Here is a 17,639-nt window from a genome sequence, read left to right on the forward strand (position 1 = left end):
TGCGCGCAAAATCAGCAGAATGAGAGTGTACTCACCCATTTGTGGCTGCTGTGATGCCCTCAGGCGCCCATCCAACTCCGGGTACGCCACCACCAGGATCCTGAACATCAGGGGGGTCATGGTGCGACGGGCACCCCTCCCACGTTGGGAGGCCATCCCCAGCTGGGCCTCCGCTGTCTTTTTGCTCCAGCGGCGAATGTCCTCCCATCTTTTCCGGCAGTGGGTGCTCCGTCTGTGGTAGACCCCCAGGGTCCGGACGTCCTTGGCGATGGCACGCCAAATATCTTTTTTCTGTTGGGCGCTGACCTACATGAATTGTACAGGGGGAAAAGAAAAGTTATTACCAAATGCACCGTCACAGTCATTGGCCCCCATCCCTACCCTTGCCATGATGCATATGCACTCACCGTCGTTTCATGCACGCCTCAAACTCCCCCCCCATCTTTCATCCACCCCACTCCACACAGGCATAGCCCATACAGCATGCTCCCAGTGTATTTACCTGTTTGTCTGGAGGACCGTAGAGTAGCGTGTGCTGGGGGAGGACCCCATCCATGAGTTTCTCCAACTCCTCCAATGTGAAGGCAGGGACCCTTTCCCCAGTCGCATGAGCCATTGTCTCTTCCAGACCGAGGTCACAGCAGCACTTGCAGTGTAGGTCCTCTCCTGTCGAAGATCAGGTATCGAGTGATTGAACAGATAGAAAATGGTGGTCACGTCCGCGGCGGTGCCTACCGTCACCGCCGGCGTACATCGTCATTGGCTCCTGGGACCCATAGGGTCCAATGTTAACCAATGCAGCATTGCGCCGCTGTCTTCGACCGCCTACCGTGACGGTGTACAACGCCAGCGCAGTTACCTCACATCCCATTGTCCCACTTTACAGGTCAGGCAGCAGCCATTTCAGGGGCCCACATGGCTTAATTTTCAACTGCGTCACACATATCTAGGCCTAGACTCAACACACATACAGTCTAAATATCTGATTATGATTCGTGTTCTGTGTAAGCTGTGGGTACGTACCTCTGAGTTGTTTGACTCTGTGCTCGCTGTTGTCCTTCATAGGCACCGTCCGCTGGGACATGTGAGGAGATGGCGGCATCCTCTGGTGTACAGACCGCTGGTGGACCTGTCGGTAATGGAGGAAAGACATGTGATCATCACCTACAGGCTTGACCGTGCCACAATCCAGGAACTGTGTGCTCAGCTGGAGACAGACCTGATGTCAGCTATCCGCCATCCCACAGGAATCCCCCCTCAGGTGCAGGTGCTGTCAGTACTTCATTTCCTTGCAAGTGGGTCATTTCAAACAACAGTGGCCATAGCATCAGGGATGTCCCAGCCTCTGTTTGCCAACGTGTTGTCCAGAGTGTTGTCTGCCCTGTGAAACACATGCGGAGCTACATCGTTTTCCCTCAGGTGAAGGATTTGCCTACAGTGAAAGGAGACTTCTATGCCCTGGGACATATCCCCAACATCATAGGTGCCATAGATGGGACCCATGTGGCTTCGGTACCCCCCGCAGGAATGAACAGGTGTACAGAAACCGGAAGAGTTATCATTCCATGAATGTGCAGATGGTGTGTTTCCCTATTCTACTCACCAAAGAAGGTGTGCCAGATCATCGTGGCCTGTTGTTTGCTTCACAACTTAGCTTTGCGACGACAGGTGCCTTTTCTGCAGGAGGATGGTCTAGATGGCGGCGTTGTTGCAGCTGTGGAGCCTGTGGACAGTGAAGACGAGGAAGCAGAAGAAGAGGACATGGACAACAGGAACTCGGTGATCCTGCAATATTTCCAGTGAGACACAGGTAAGAAGACAAACCTGCCTACTACATGTACTTTAACACTACTACCTCTCTACTGTCTGTCGTTTTCACCCAGTGTATGGTCACTGAGTTGTCACTTTCCCTTACGATTTCACAGATTTGTGTCCCACAGTGTGACATCTGCTTTGTCTCCTCATGGACTAGAGCTGTGTGACATAGGTATGTTGACATTACAATTGAAAGAGCATTTTGCCACAGTAATTTCTAATTCACTATTCCGAAATCACAGACTGACTCCAGATTGTTTTGTGCTTCAAGGGTGTTTATTTAAGTGCTCAATATTGGAGAGGGTTATAAAAGGGTGAGGGGTGATGGTGGAGGAATGTCCATGGCAGAGTCCAGTCTATTAGTCTCACAGGTGCATTTCCCAAAAGGGCATAGGAAGTGGAGCTGGGGCAGTTTGAGGATGGACAGGGTGACAAAGTGGGACAGACAGATGATATTCAGGGTGGTCTAATTTCTTGGTGGGGGTCTTGGCATCGTTCTCTGTCTTCGTCCTGGATCTCAGGGACCGTTTGCGGGGTGGTTCTCCCTCTGCAGGGGGTGGGGTGCTGGTGTGGTGGTCCTGTGGCGGTGCCTCCTTTCCACTAGCGCCGGCGGATGTGGTGGGCAGTTCATCGTCCATGCTAGTGTCAGGGGCCCCTTGTTGTGCCACAGTGTCCCTCCTGGTGTTGAGTACTTCCTTCAACACCCCTACGATGGTGCCCAGGGTGGAATTGATGGCTCTGAGTTCCTCCCTGAAGCCCAAATACTGTTCCTCCTGCAGGCGCTGGGTCTCCTGAAACTTGGCCAGTACCGTTGCCATCATCTCCTGGGAGTGGTGGAAGGCTCCCGTGATGAAGGAGAGGGCCTCGTGGAGAGTGGGTTCCCTTGGCCTGTCCTCCCCCTGTTGCACACAAGCCCTCCCAGTTCCCCTGTGTTCCTGGGCCTCCGTCCCCTGGACCGTGTGCCCACTACCACTGCCCCCAGGTCCCTGTTGTTGGGGTGGTGGGTTAGCCTGGGTTCCCTGTAGTGGTGGACACACTGCTGATTGACGTGTCCTGGGGACAGAGGTATGGGCCCGCTGGGTGGGTGCTGTGCTGGTGTTTCCAGAGGGGGGAAGGTATGTAGTGGCCTGTGACTGTGTCAGGGGAACCGACTGTTCTGAGGTCCCCGATGGGCCGGGCTGGTCATCTAGATCCAGTTGGACAGAGCTGCTGTCATCACTGTGGACATCTTCTGTTGGTGGTGTGGACATGTGTGGACCCTCCTGTCCGGTGACGTTGGGTAGGGGTCCTGCAGGGGTATAAAAGGATGTTTATTACATCTGTGTGTGCCATGGTGTGCAATGGGTGGGTGTCCATGTACCCCAGTGCTTGCATTCCTGTGTAGGACCTTGTGTGATGATGGTTTAGGGGGTGTATGGGTATGTGCAGTGGGCATGCTTTGGTGATGGGTGTCCATGCTTTGTTGTTGCATGCAGGGCTTGGTGTTGGGATGGGTGGGTTGTGATAGTGGGACATTTGTGAGGAGTAGGAGTGATGGGGGTGAGGGTCAGGGTGGGGGTATGTGATGGCATGCAGGTAGGGTCGGGGATGTAATATTTAAGATTTGACTTACCAGAGTCCATTCCTCCATCTACTCCTGTGAGGCCCTCAGGATGCAGAATCGCCAAGACCTGCTCCTCCCATGTTGTTAGTTGTGGGGGAGGAGGTGGGGGTTCGCCGCCAGTCCGCTGAACTGCAAGGTGGTGTCTTGAGACCACGGAACACACCTTCCCCCGTAGGTCGTTCCACCTCTTCCTGATGTCATCCCGATTTCTTGGGTGCTGTCCCACTGCATTGACCCTGTCAACTATTCTGCGCCATAGCTCCATCTTCCTAGCTATGGAGGTGTGCTGCACCTGTGATCCGAATAGCTGTGGCTCTACCCAGACGATTTCCTCCACCATGACCCTGAGCTCCTCCTCAGAGAACCTGGGGTGTCTTTGCCGTGCCATGGGGTGGTGTGGGTGATGTGTGGGGTGATGTGTTAGTGATAGGTGGGGTGATATTTACTGGTGTGTTGTGTGAGGTGCGTGGATGTTATGTGGGTGATGGTATTGTGTGCCTGTGGATGCTTGGTAGTTGTTTGTGGTGTCTCTCTCTGGCCTTCGTTCGGGATTTTGGTCGTAGGGTTTTGTGGGCGATGTGGGTGTGTGTTTTATATTTTATTGGGAGTGTGGGTGTGGTGTGTGTATGTGTATCAGGTGTGTGTGTTTTGAATTGTCCAATATGGCTGTGTTTTGTAAATGTGTGTGTATTTTGAGCGCAGCGGTGTGTACCGCCAATGGAATACCGCAGTTGAATGACCGCCGCGTGGATTCGTGTGTCTTGATAGTGTGGGCGTATTTCTGTTGGCGTGACGGTGGATGTTTTGTTTTCGCCAGTTTATCACTGACCTTTGGTGTGGCGAACTTGTGTGGGTGTCTGAATTTTGGTGGATTCCGTGCTGTGGGTCATAATAGCTGTGGCGGAATTCCACGGCGGCGGCGGTGAGTTGGCGGTCTTCTGCACGGCGGTAAGCGGCATTTACCACCAATGTTGTAATGACCGCCAATATCTTGTATGATGATTGTTTTCACTTCTTCAGTATTAGATGTGAAAACAATCATCATACAAGATAGTGTGTCCTGTACCCTTTTTCAATAACATTGGGTATGATAGAAGTTAGTAATTGAGTTTTCACACTTTCAAAGCAAAAGTAGAAGTGTTGGTGAATAAGTCCCATTGGGCATTTATTTGGCTTATTACTTTAGGGAACGTATCAATCAATCAATCAAATAAATTTCTTAGGCGCACTACTCACCCGGTAGGGTCTCAAGGCGCTAGGAGGGAGGGGGGATGGGGGGAGTGGTTACTGCTCGAAAAGCCATGTTTTTAGGTGCTTTCTGAAGGTTAGGAGGTCCTGGGTCTTGCATAGGTTGGTGGGGAGGGAGTTCCAGGTTTTGGCAGCAAGGTGGGAGAAGGATCTGCCGCCAGAGGTGGTGCGTTGGATGCGGGGGACTGTAGCGAGTGCAAGGTCGGCGGAGCGGAGCTGTCAAGTTGGTATGTGGAAGTTGACTCGTTCGTTGAGGTAGGCCGGTCCAGTGTCGTGGAGGGCTTTGTGAGCATGGACAAGGATTTTGAAAATTATCCTTTTGTGATGGGCACCCAGTGTAGGGATTCGTAGGAAGTATTCCCCAGAATGTTTACCTTAGTCTCAACAGTAGATATTCTTCCTCAGTTTGAAAAGTAAGGCCTCCGAAGGCATACTCATACACAGCCAAATTGCATCCACAAACTGGAAGGAGTTGGATTTAGCACAATAAGTGTGCTGAAAGTACATAAAAGACACATTTTCTTGAGTTTCATATAGCTAGGGACAGGAGGAAATAGTATAGGTTCACTTGGCAGTTATACAGGATTAGTCAGGACTGATGAGGACAGAGACATGAACGGGTAAGAAAAGATTATGGTAGGTGTGCTTTCACAGGGATATTGAATAGGTAGAAGGCAGAAAGTAAAGGTAATACAGATACTCATGCCATGACTTCATCTTCACCTACAGATTTCAACCCATTGGAGCCGCACTAGCTCTGATCTTGAATTACTATTGCACGTATTGGTAAATGCTTCACCTATTTGTCATGCTGATCTTCTGTCAGAACTTAGTAGATGTTCAGTTTGCTGTATGATAAGTGCATTACAGTCATAACACTGCACATTATGGTGAATTGGACATATGCTACATTCTCTTGGACTACCCTTTGTGTCAAAAACTACCATTCTTCATGGTTTATGACATTCTCTTAAGGGAACTTCTGCAGTATTCCCTAGCATGTTTGCCTTAGTTTTGAAGGTAGATATGCTCACCCAGTTTGAGGACTGATGCCTCGGATGCATATTCTTACACCACCAGCTTACATCCACAAACTGACAGGGATTGGATTTTCCAAAGTGAGTGCACTAAAGAAGGATGTAAGACACGTCTTCCTGAACCTCATGTGGCTGTCATGGGAGCCATTAATGAGATTATCTATGCATGCGTTTGATAATGTTTGGAAAGAAGCAGGTGGTTACTTGACAGGTGGGGAAATATTGTCAAACCGATTCCGTCCTGTGGCACATGAATGTGATGAGCCCTTGCATTGTGGTGGTATGTTGATGTGAGTGCACTGGTTGGTTGAATTGGGCCTGTGGCCAGTGGTATGAATGTTTTATATGTGGTGCGTAAATAGCATGTGAATGGAGCATAAAGCAGTTGGTGCTTTGACGTGGCTTTATGGCTCACCTTCAGAAGACTTGGTTTCAGTATTCAGATACTTTAATCAGTATTTGCAATGTGAAACCATCATTATGGAAGTGCTAAAACCAATCCTTGTAAGTGGTGGATTAACTTTGAAAAATTAGTACCAGATTTATATTATGGGCGGTAAAATGTCTCTTACTAAGAACTTTTTTTTCTCATTATGAGTAGCTATGCATTTCTTGCCCTAGCTCAGCCGGCACCTAGAAAAGCTGCACATTTTTTTAAACTAGACAACCAGGAGTGTACAGAGTGCATGATTTGTGTGGCTCTCACCAGGTAATATTACCCAGAAACTCTTGAAAATGTCAAAATGTGGTAAGAATCATACATTTTTATCACATTTCTGTAATGGAAAGACATTGAATCTGCATGGAGCCACAGGTTTGCCAACTTGAGTTCCCACAAAGCTCTCCGATAAGAGCACCACCCCACTTGTGTAGATGATCCAAGAGAAAAGGACACAAAAGGCCATGAATTGCTATGTTGAGAGATAAGCAATAGATGAAGGTGTATTATTTGTGTCTGTGCTGTGGCACCACCTATGCAGACCTACAAATCACAGACATTGTTTTTATCTAGACAACCACAGGAGTCTGGGGTGGTCTACCTTGCATGGATACCATAAGATTTTCTTATCCACTATTCTCTACAAACATCAAATTCTGTCTGAAATCACACATTTACTTTCCATTTCTGTTATGGAAAGTTCCAGAATCTACAGGAATCCTCAACATTTTTACCACTCTGCATTATCCCACTTGTGGTGCTAAAAATATACTGGCCTACTGATGTGGCTGGGCCTAGTGCCCGCTATAGGAACAACTCAAACCAAAGTTAACGGGAGCTCCTGCCAGGGGACTCCCATTCATCTTGGTTTGATCCATTTCTGTCATGGGCACTAAACCTACCCACATAAGTAAGATACCATTTTAATCTGGAAACTTAGGGAATGGCAGTTAGATGGAAGTCTGTGGCTCCAGAACTTTCCATCACAGAAATATGAGAAAAATATTTTTTGGTCTAAGTTTGAGATTTGCAAGGGAATCTGGGTAAACAAACATGGTGAGACCCGCGTAAGTCCGCCCACCCTGGTGTCCCCTTGACCGGGAACACATATGTGGTGACATATGAGTGAAGCAAATGGTCATTTTGTGCACATGCCCTATGGAGAAATGCTCAATCACTTGATCTTAACATTAAATTTGACATTTTCATCAGATGCGTATGGGCAGAGCACGCATAACCCTCCCACCTTTATAGACAGAGTGTGTGGTTCTCTAATAGATTTTGTTTTTATATCAAATGATCTGGCCCAGCATCGTGTGGTCTTTTAAGTTCTAGCTCTCCTTTTTAGTGACCCCAATATAATTAGTTTATGCTTGTACTCCCTTCATCCTGAAAGACCAGTGGGGAACACCTCAGGCCTGGTAAGCCATTCGACAAACAGTGGAGTTTGCCTACATTGGGGGTCTATTGATACAAATTCTTTTTTGGAGAACCTAAGTTTAACTAATCTTAGGGAGATTATGGGCTGCCTTTCAGGAACAGATGATCAAGTAAATATTTTAGAAATTTTAAAGGAGTCTATAAAGCATCAGCAGGGGCCTAACTATCAAAAGATCTCCTAAGGTCCCCCCATCTCATTCTTGGTTTTAGCATGAGTGCACGATTTCCCTCTGAGCCCTTAAGAGGGCTGTTCATAGTACCCCCTGGAATAGCGAGGACATTAGACTGGCATGACTCAAATACACTCAAGCTCTCAAACAGGCAGTATGAGGTTAGGTTGAGAGCATGGAAAGATTTCCATAAAGCCGCACAATTAAAATATCATAAGCTATTGTGGAAGGTTGTGAGCCACTTCTATTTTTCTAATAATAAATCTGATGGGATTACATCTCATGTTACAGAACATAATTGGGTGGAGCATTTTTCCAGAATCTTTAACCATGGGAAAGGTGAAAGTAGTGCGGAATGTGTAATGGAAGCAGAGAAAGAATGGGAGGTTGAGCTTATACATTTTCTCTCTGTAAGTAAAGTGATTGAGAGCGCAACTGCAGGTAAAGTCCCCGGCCCAGATGGGGTGCCAGTAGACCTACTTAAAATTAACAAAGATTTCTGGGCCACACTGATTACTAACATGCAGAGGGCAGCTGTGAAGTATGGGCTGCTAGTTTCCTGGAGATTTCCAATAATAATCAATTCAACTATGAAGATCTTGGGTCGGGTTATTTTGGGGAAGTTCGAATCTTTGGTAGAGAATAATTCATTTTTAGCCTGATATAGTATGACCTCCGGCAGGGAATGGGAACAACGGAGCAGGTGCTGAATCTTACACTTATCCTGGGCAAATATGTGGCAGTGAAGGGAGGGGCCAATCACATGGCTTTCATAGACTAATCCAGTGCATTTGATATGATGTACAAAGCACTATTGTGGACTATGAAGGAGCAAGCTGGTATGGAACCCCAATATTAGATCTTATAAAATGACTCCATCAGGGAACTGCAATGAGAGTATGTTATAGAAGGGAGGGAGATTGTACTTCGACAATTAGAGTATCCAGGGGAGTAAGGCAGGGTTGTTTACTTGCCCCTTTTTTATTTTTATTTTATTACTTCCATAGATGTAGCATTGAGAGAATACACAAAGGATGTGCCTAAATTTGGTAATCAACCAGTTCCAGTTTTGCTTTACGCAGATGATGCGGTCCTTCTGGCGCACACAGCAAACAGTCTGCAAAAGTTGATTGATGGTTTTAATAATTTTATGACAGGACTCAAGTTGGAGGTGAACCATCGGAAGTCATATATAATGACGTGTGGCGCCCAAAAAGTAAAAACTAAGGGGCTGATTGAGTTTGATGGTCCGAGTACCGTCATGTTGGCAGTGTTGGTCCAACCACCAATGGTCTGGCAGAGTAGACTGCTGTATTACAAGTTTGGCAGTCACAGAGACAGAAGACCAACAGCGGTTCACCAGCACTGCCAGGCAGTACAGACCGCCATGGTCATCTGGAAGCACAAACAGGCTGGTGGAACCTTTGTTTCTGCCGGATCCATTACGAGGTTACACATCACCAATGTGACTGTGGCGGTCCAACCACCATGTACAAGCTGGCGGGAAAGGACAGTATTAATGGAGACACTCACCTGCAGGCAGCCTCACACGTCCGGAGCTGCCATGTAGCCCTTTGCAAACATCATGCCGCTGCTCCTGCTTGTCAAAAGACAACTAAATCAACAATGCCATGGACGACAGCAACCATAAGTACACACACCTACCTGTATCATAGACCAATAAAAACAGCACGAAGAGCCAGGAAACACATCATGGAGGGACCCCAGGGGCAGCAGTTACACTTGTCATACAACACATGTGGTGAATCCATTCTTGGGACTCAAGAGTTTAGCTTAGCCTTTGGCTTGCAGGCCTGTGCCCCATCACCTAGTGACTTTTAACCTACATAGCTTGCTCTGTTTTAGTCCATTTATTTTATTTTTCATTATAAGATGACTGCCTTTGTTTATAGTTATAAAGATGTTTTGATTTGCGTTATGTGTAACACTCTGAGAAGGCACCATTATCAGCGTCATGATCAGTGATGTATGTAGGTATTGTTATCATGTCTCTTTCTCTCTTTCGTGTGATAGGAACATAACCTACACTTGTGGACAGTCTATATAATTACTGCCACATGTCTGCCTCCTCATCAGTCGTTTGGGAGCCAACCCGTGTCATGGGTCCTATATGATCTGCATAAATACATCAAACACAGACCAGGTCATTCAAGGGATTCCTTCCAGATGCCATCTATTCTGCATGTCACCTTGCTGCAGAACTCAGCCTTTGTGTCACCATGCAGTCTGACCTAGAGACCTCATTCCAAGGGTTGGGTGGCACTTCTCATGGACATGGTACTGGCAGATTAGGTTTCCCATCAAGAACACCCATCAAGAACATCAAAATTGGTTCCATGCTGCCCTACCACATGTAATATAACCCTTGAGATTTGGGGCCAGATGTATGAAGGTTTGCATTTGCGAATACCAAATAGTGATTTTTACCGAATCGCTAACTGGGATTCGCAAAATGGGCTGTTACAACACCAATTTTTTGTGTTTTCTTAAAATTCACAATCACAAATAGCGAGTACCAAATAGCGATTCCGTAAAATAGCAAATTGGTATTTGAAAATCGCAAATTGCGATTTTGTATTCTGGAGCAGCATGATGACATTACAACCAGGAAGTTAGTCAGTGCATGCTGTTTCCAGAAGCCTGAGCCACAGGAACAGCAGAGGGACCCAGCACAGCAACAGGGAGGTACCCAGGAGAGTCATCCAGGACAAGGAGAACACAATGGCCACTCCTGGAAATGGCAAGGACACAGGAGGGAAAACACAAAAACTAAAATTCAGTGAGCAGGAATTGGAGGTGCTCACAGAAGAGGCGATCAAGAATGATGACCAGTTATTTGGCAAACACTCACTACAGGTCCAAGAAAATGAGAAGAGGAAAATGTGGACTGACATCCAGACCAAAATTTGTGCAGTGGGTGTTGCGCAGCGTTCAATCGAGGAGAAGCAAACGCCGGTACGACTTGTGATCACGTGCCAATGAGAGGGTAGCAAGCAGGCTGAAGGAATCAAGGAGCACTGGTGAAGGACCATCCACCCAGACACGTCCACCCCCTTGGAAGACATGGTGGAGTCAACACTGCTGCCTGAAGCAGTAGATGGTGTCACTAACATTGACACCTTAGGCACACCCGGCACCAGCAAAGGTAAGGGCAGTAATGATTTGAATCACCATATGTGCATGTAAAAATGTCCCCTAGAATAATGCAGTGGTACTATACACTGTGAGCCATAGTCCATGTCAACTATTCTATTCAACACAACAATGACTTATGGGAGTGCTAGTCCATACCCGAAGTGCATCTACTACATATACAGCAGTAAGTGCAAAACCAAACAGAGAAACAACACAACAGAAAATCAGAGACAACATACCAGGGGAAATGTTTATAATGAAAGTAACTGTAAGAATACAAATGCAAGGTGCACATCAAAAATAACATGCAGCGCATTTTTGTTGCAGGTGTTCTGGGCCCTGACGCAGCAGAAATTGGAAAAGGGGGAATGGCGAAAGTCAGCCACAGTCAGATTCAAACAGCAGTGAGTCCATCTTACCCGCACCAACCAGACGCAGGACAAGAGTGCTACTCTGATGAATTGCCGGAAGATGTACCCACACCAACTTTAGAGGGTAGAAGCACTGACAGACAGTAGTCCCTGTTCCAGTGTCAGTTCACTCCCCTCAGGAGGTGCAGTAAAGAAGGCAGACAGAGCACAGAGAAAGGTGAGGGCCCATCACTGTACAGTGGTCTTGAAGCATCCATGCTGAAAGTGCAGTGCCTGCAATGGAAACACATAAGATCAATTCACAGGCAGTTGGTGTCTCTCAATCACAACAGGGGATCAATGCACAGGCAGTTGGTGTTTCTCAATCACAACATGTGCAAGCTGCATGAGGGACATCAAGCTACAGCAGAAGATGTAAGGCAGATGACAAATGCCATTAAGGAACTCTGCACTGTAATGCAGCAGGAGCATGTCACCCACCATAGGCGCCATCACCAATTGATGGGTAGGTTGGATGGGTTTAGCAGATCTTTCAATCAGCTCACGTACACAACTGCTTTGCTGTCACAACGTGCTGTAAGCATGCAAGTAGAAATGACACATTGCAGTCAGGATGTTGCACGAGGATTGGTGCAAGTCACCAATGTATTGGAGACAATGCAAACAGCCCAGAGTGCTGCAAACAGCGATATGGGTGGTAGGGATAGTGAGGAGCTCTCTTGCCTCAGCAGTGTCACTGCCCCTGTGATGGATCCTAGGTGTCGCTGTTCCATACCCAGTTCTGTCTCTGAACTTGCAACAAGAGGTGCCACTGAGCCTACTGAGCGTTCAAGTGGAGTGCGTGGACGTAACAAGTAATGTTGAGAAGTACAGGGACCTTGCATATCATGTAACAAAGCATTGATACTATGATGTCAGTAGTATCACACAGTAAATGGGACCTGATTGTGTATTTTGTATACCTATGTCCTATTCACACATATATTACCTGAAGTCAAGGCAATAAATGTGATACTTACAGATAAAAAGGAAAGTAGACGTGATGTTGTAATTACTTACATAAGAAATAGTTGCGCGTTATCTTAGCATATATTTTCCTGCTTTCTGCTGCTCTGGTTCTGTCTGCTGGGTAAAAGGGTGGCAAGGGGTTGTCATCCTCATCGGAGTCCATCTCTGTGGGTTCGACTGGTATGCCTCTTGTCATTACGATGTTGCGCAACATTCCACATGTGTCTCCTGTAATGACAGGAGTGTACAATGAGTTTTTGTTATCTGTGACATCATATAGACTTTATGCAACATTGTTCACTGTTACATCACCAAGTAGGTATCCTTCGCCAAACTCCCCAGCAAGATGTCTTATGTGTATTCCATTGTGCCTGAAGATGTATGAATCATGTGTGCTGCCAGGGTATCTGGCCACAAGATCAGTTATTATGTTAGAGGCATTTCACATGACCTTGATGTTCATAGAATGTGTACTTTTCCTATTTCTATATACATACTCTGTTGCAGATGGTGGACAGATTGCTACAAGTGTCCCATCAATGCAGCCACGTACGTGTGTAAATCAGGCTTCCTGGTAGAAATCAAATTTTGTTCTTTGCAAACCCTGTAGGGTGTTGTTGAATTTTATGTGAGGATGAAGTTTTGTTAACATAGCATTTAGGAATGCATTAAGAAGCGTGAAAGTGCACTTTGAGAATTACCTCCAGCTTCTGCTATGACTCCTTGATTGCTTCCTGAGGCTAAGAGTTGCAGGGAGCATTATACCTGCACTTGAGTGGGTATGGCATTGGTTCTGTGTTTGTGTTGCTGAAGTATGGATTGTAGATCAGCTATTAGGTCAAGTTTGATGGCAGCGTTCAACCTGTACTTGTCATAAATCTCCTCAAATCTGATCAAATAGGGTAACAAACACTCTAAAAATGCACTCCTGTCTCCTCCTCCCTCTCCTCAAACCTGCCAGGATCCTCATCCTCCTCGCCATGACATAGAGTGCAGCCATTGTTGAAAATGGCTAATGCATTCTGGTCCTCTTTATAATGGTTGCACCTGTTTATCACCTGATTTCAATTTGTGAGTCCAACTACGACACCCACACCCACAAACATACATCAACACTGACACCCACACACTCGCACATTTGGATCAGCACACACACAGACACACACACTGCATTGTACCAATACACAAATACACACAGCCACACAGCTCAGGCACAGGGATACTGAAGGCCACACAACATTCTCACACACAGCAACAACAACACAACTACTTCACATAACACCCAACACTGGCAAGGAACTGTCCACACGTACAACACATATCCATCATTGTGGCAGGGAACACATACAACACCACCATGAAACAACCCTGCAATGGACACACACAGCACAATGGCATGCACAAAATACAGAGAGACAAATAGACAAAAGAGACAAAGAACACCCAAACAGCAATACCTGCACAGTTGGGATGGGAGAATCAGGAGCATAAATAGAAAAGGCTGCACTGGGACACATATCACGTGTAACAGGGGCCTCAAACAACATGTGCACAGGAACTGGCCCTACATGGATCCCTGGTACAAACAATACCAAAACCAATCGTCATGCACAGCTACACAAAGGGGAAGGGCAAATCTACAAATCACATAAAAACTCATACACCATGGGACATACCCCTACACGAACTAGCTGCAAGGGACACACACCTAAATGGACACATGCACACTCAAATGCAAAGCAACCTGGCACAACTGAACACACTCCATGTCTGCACTAAAAAAAACAGGAAGGCATACATCTATACAATAGGCATATTAGGAAGACAAGTCAAACACCATACATGTCCACATTGCACAAAACAAAACTAAATACTTACCATAATAAACACTACACAATGCCATGATACCAACATTGCATCTACACACACATACCCATCACATAACAGGTATCCTTCTCTTGGGGAACAACAGCACTGCACACAAGCTCACATAATGCAAACAACACCACATGGAGCAGCAAGCAGGCACAAACATACACTACTAAAGGCAAACAACCAAAGTCACTCAGGAAGAACAGAAAGCTAGGAAAGGAATTTCAGGACATGGTACCCAACAAATCAGCAACTGATTGGGTTTATTAAGAATAGGTCTGTAAGTCCAAGGTCATAGACCAGTCCATATGTTGTCCAAATAATGGCACTGTGTTGTGCCCAAACATGATTCTTGACTGCCATTTAACATCTACAGTAAGAGGCATCGGGCAGGGAGGTACATCAGGGATTATCTGGGGGTGGGGTTGGGGGGATCAGGTTTTGGGGGGTTAGGTTTGGGCTTGGGAGTGGGCTTCTTTTGGAGGGGTGGGCTTCTTCTTGACAGGAGGATGGATATGGGTGCTTGCAGCGGGGAAGAGGAGGCATTGGAGGTGAAAGGGATAGCCTTGGCCAAGAAAGAGTCACTTTAGGGTGTGGTATGGGGGGGCAACAGGGGAAAGGTCTAGGTCACAAAGGAAAAGTTTCTCTGACACACGGGGATAGACATCAGAAGGGTGTTCCTGGTAGAAATCAATGGAGATTGAGGGAGCGGTTGTCTGATGTGTAGAAGTAGATGTCTAAGGTGCATGCTTATCGGAGGTATGGGTGTGTGAGTGAAGTGTTTATGTATCTTGGGCTGAGGGAGGTGGAAGTGCTGGGGGGTCCCATGGTTGTCTGTTTGGGTGGTGACTGCAGGTATGCTGGATGTGGTGCATGTTGGTGTGTCTGTAGTTGTGGTGTCTGTGGTGTGGAGCCAGGGGTGGGTGTCTGAGGGTCTGCTGGGATGGTGTCTATAGATATGCAAGATGTTGTGTGTGAAGATGGGGGTGGGTGAGTGTCAGCGAAATTACTGACTGTTGCTGTGAATGCGGGCGGATGTTGTTTGTGTACGTGCTGGTGTGGCATGTGGTACTTGTGTTTGTGAGCGGTCCGTGTGTCTTTTGAGGTGGATGCATGTGAATTTGTGTGCTTTGGGTGGGTCAGGAAAGTGGGGATTTGGACTGGGAAGAGGGAGGTGAAGGGGGGGACAGAAGACAAGTGGTGACTGTCTGCCATCATTGTGGAAGCCAGAGCCTGAAAAGATCTCTGTATGCCAGCCATTACACTGTGAATGCCCTCTAGGAATGCTTTTGTCTGCTCTAGTTGGGTCGCCAGTCCCTAGATGGCATTCACAATGGCGGACTGACCCACAGAGATGTTTCTCAGGAGGTCCATAGCCTCCTCATTTAGGACAGCAGGGGTAACAGGGGCTGGGGCAGAGATGGCTGAGGCAAAGGAGACACCCACCCTCTTGGGTGAGCCAGTAGGGCCAACTGGGTTGGGAGCAACAGGGAGTGTGGTGATAGAACATGGGTGGTGGACAAAGATGGTGCTGGGGGTTTCCTGATGGGTCCGCCACTACTAGGGAGTGGCCACTGGAAGAGGAGTCTGAGGATGCAGAGGCTGATCCGGTCTCCCTCGTGGCACTCCCCTCGCCCTCAGGGCCACTGGGTCCCTCTATGTCAGTTGTATCTCGACCTGAGGTCCTGTGGCCAGAGGCTTCCCTACTCGGCTGTGCCCTGTCTCCTTCACCTGCGTATGCCGATGGTGCCAAAAGAAAGAGAAATAGGGTCACGACAAAGACATGAAAACACTTCAATTCCAACTCTGAGAGACAAACCATGCCATCATGTCAAGTAGCCTCCCACAAAACATGTCACCTAAGTGGCACAATTATGTGCCATTACATACCCATGCATGCCGTCTGGAATTACAAAAGTGACACCTGAGAAAATCAGGATCTCAGGCAACTACAATTGCATGGATGAAGTCTAGCAACAACACTAACCATACCACAACTAGGTTAGCATTCCATCCTCAAACCTGTGCCACATGCAGCAGACCCAAGAGAACTAGTAGCCAACAATTGAATGCCATTATAAGGTACTCTATTAAATACACAGACACAAGCTCAAGCACACATCTATTCTGTCTGCACTGGAGTGATATACTAATAATATCAGAGGTTGCAAAGTAAATGTACCTGACACAGGTACAAATCTGCAAAACCTGGAGTAGGTGACATGAAAATGCCCATGTCACTATGGAAAAATCACACCAATGTACAGCTCCACAAGTGACACCTGTACAAATGAGTCAAGGAGGTAGTAGCAATGTCACTTAGATATGCCCCAACTGTGGTATTGCAAGGAACAACAATAAAGTCATGTTCAAAATCTCATGGAGAGATGTCTCCAGAATATACTCAACAATGATTCTGTAAAGCCCAGGATAGCCACCACCAATGTCTGACATCCACTGCAATGTTCACATCTGAGTGTGTTTGTAGTGAACAACTGTACTGTGCAGGTTGGAGAGGCACAGCACTTGCAATCACTAACAGAAGTACACCAACATGCTGTCCAATGAGAAGCTACATCACTACCCACATCTCAGACAAGGCAAGAATGGCATCTGTCTGTGGATGAATCCCTGTCCCCAAAAACATGTGGTGAAAACATCACTGCAAGTCACTCAATTAAGCTTTCTAACAGTCAGGACACAATCCCCAATCATTACACAGGTGCAGTGCCCTTCTCAACATGAATCCACATCCAGGGTACATGCAAACATAAAGTGGATCCCTACTCTAGCCCTACCTGTGTTGTCCCTCATTGCTACTGCAGTTTTACATGACTAATGGTATGACATGAGGCATGAAGGTATCTGTCAGATGACATATGATGGTGACACACTCCTGTCTGTGGCACTACAAAAATGGACCACCATTGTAGATGTCTCATCAACATAGATAGCACATGCATAAACCAGCAGCATAGATATGTATCCTAAGGAGAATGGAGCACATGCTGATATATAGGCACAAGGACTGTTGGCTACAGTGATGACACATCACTCATGTCAATGCACATTCTCCACTTACCAAGGGAATGTAGTTTGCTACAGCTGCCAACATTTAGCCATGCACGTCATTTCACATATGGACACCTACACATCACAGACTGCACTGAGGCACCGTCACCCATCATACACTGAAGATAACTAGCTCCTGGGTGGTATGTCAACCTACACATATTCATGGACACAAAGCAGAGGACAGTGATCCACATCCTACTTACCTTTGGCTTGTAACAGTTGGGAGGAGTGATCTGTTGGGGATAACTAACACCTACTAGAAGAACAAATAGTAAATATTTGTTCACTTTACAAAGTCATATGCGGTCCCTGAAAAGGAATAGGTCTGAGGATTCCCCATAGTTTTGTACTAAAGCCCAGGTCCAAAAGGAAAAAGCACATCCGTTAGAAACACATGATCTGTAC

This window comes from Pleurodeles waltl, chromosome 1_2, assembly GCF_031143425.1.
Source record: "Pleurodeles waltl isolate 20211129_DDA chromosome 1_2, aPleWal1.hap1.20221129, whole genome shotgun sequence".
Taxonomy (NCBI): Eukaryota; Metazoa; Chordata; class Amphibia; order Caudata; family Salamandridae; genus Pleurodeles; species Pleurodeles waltl.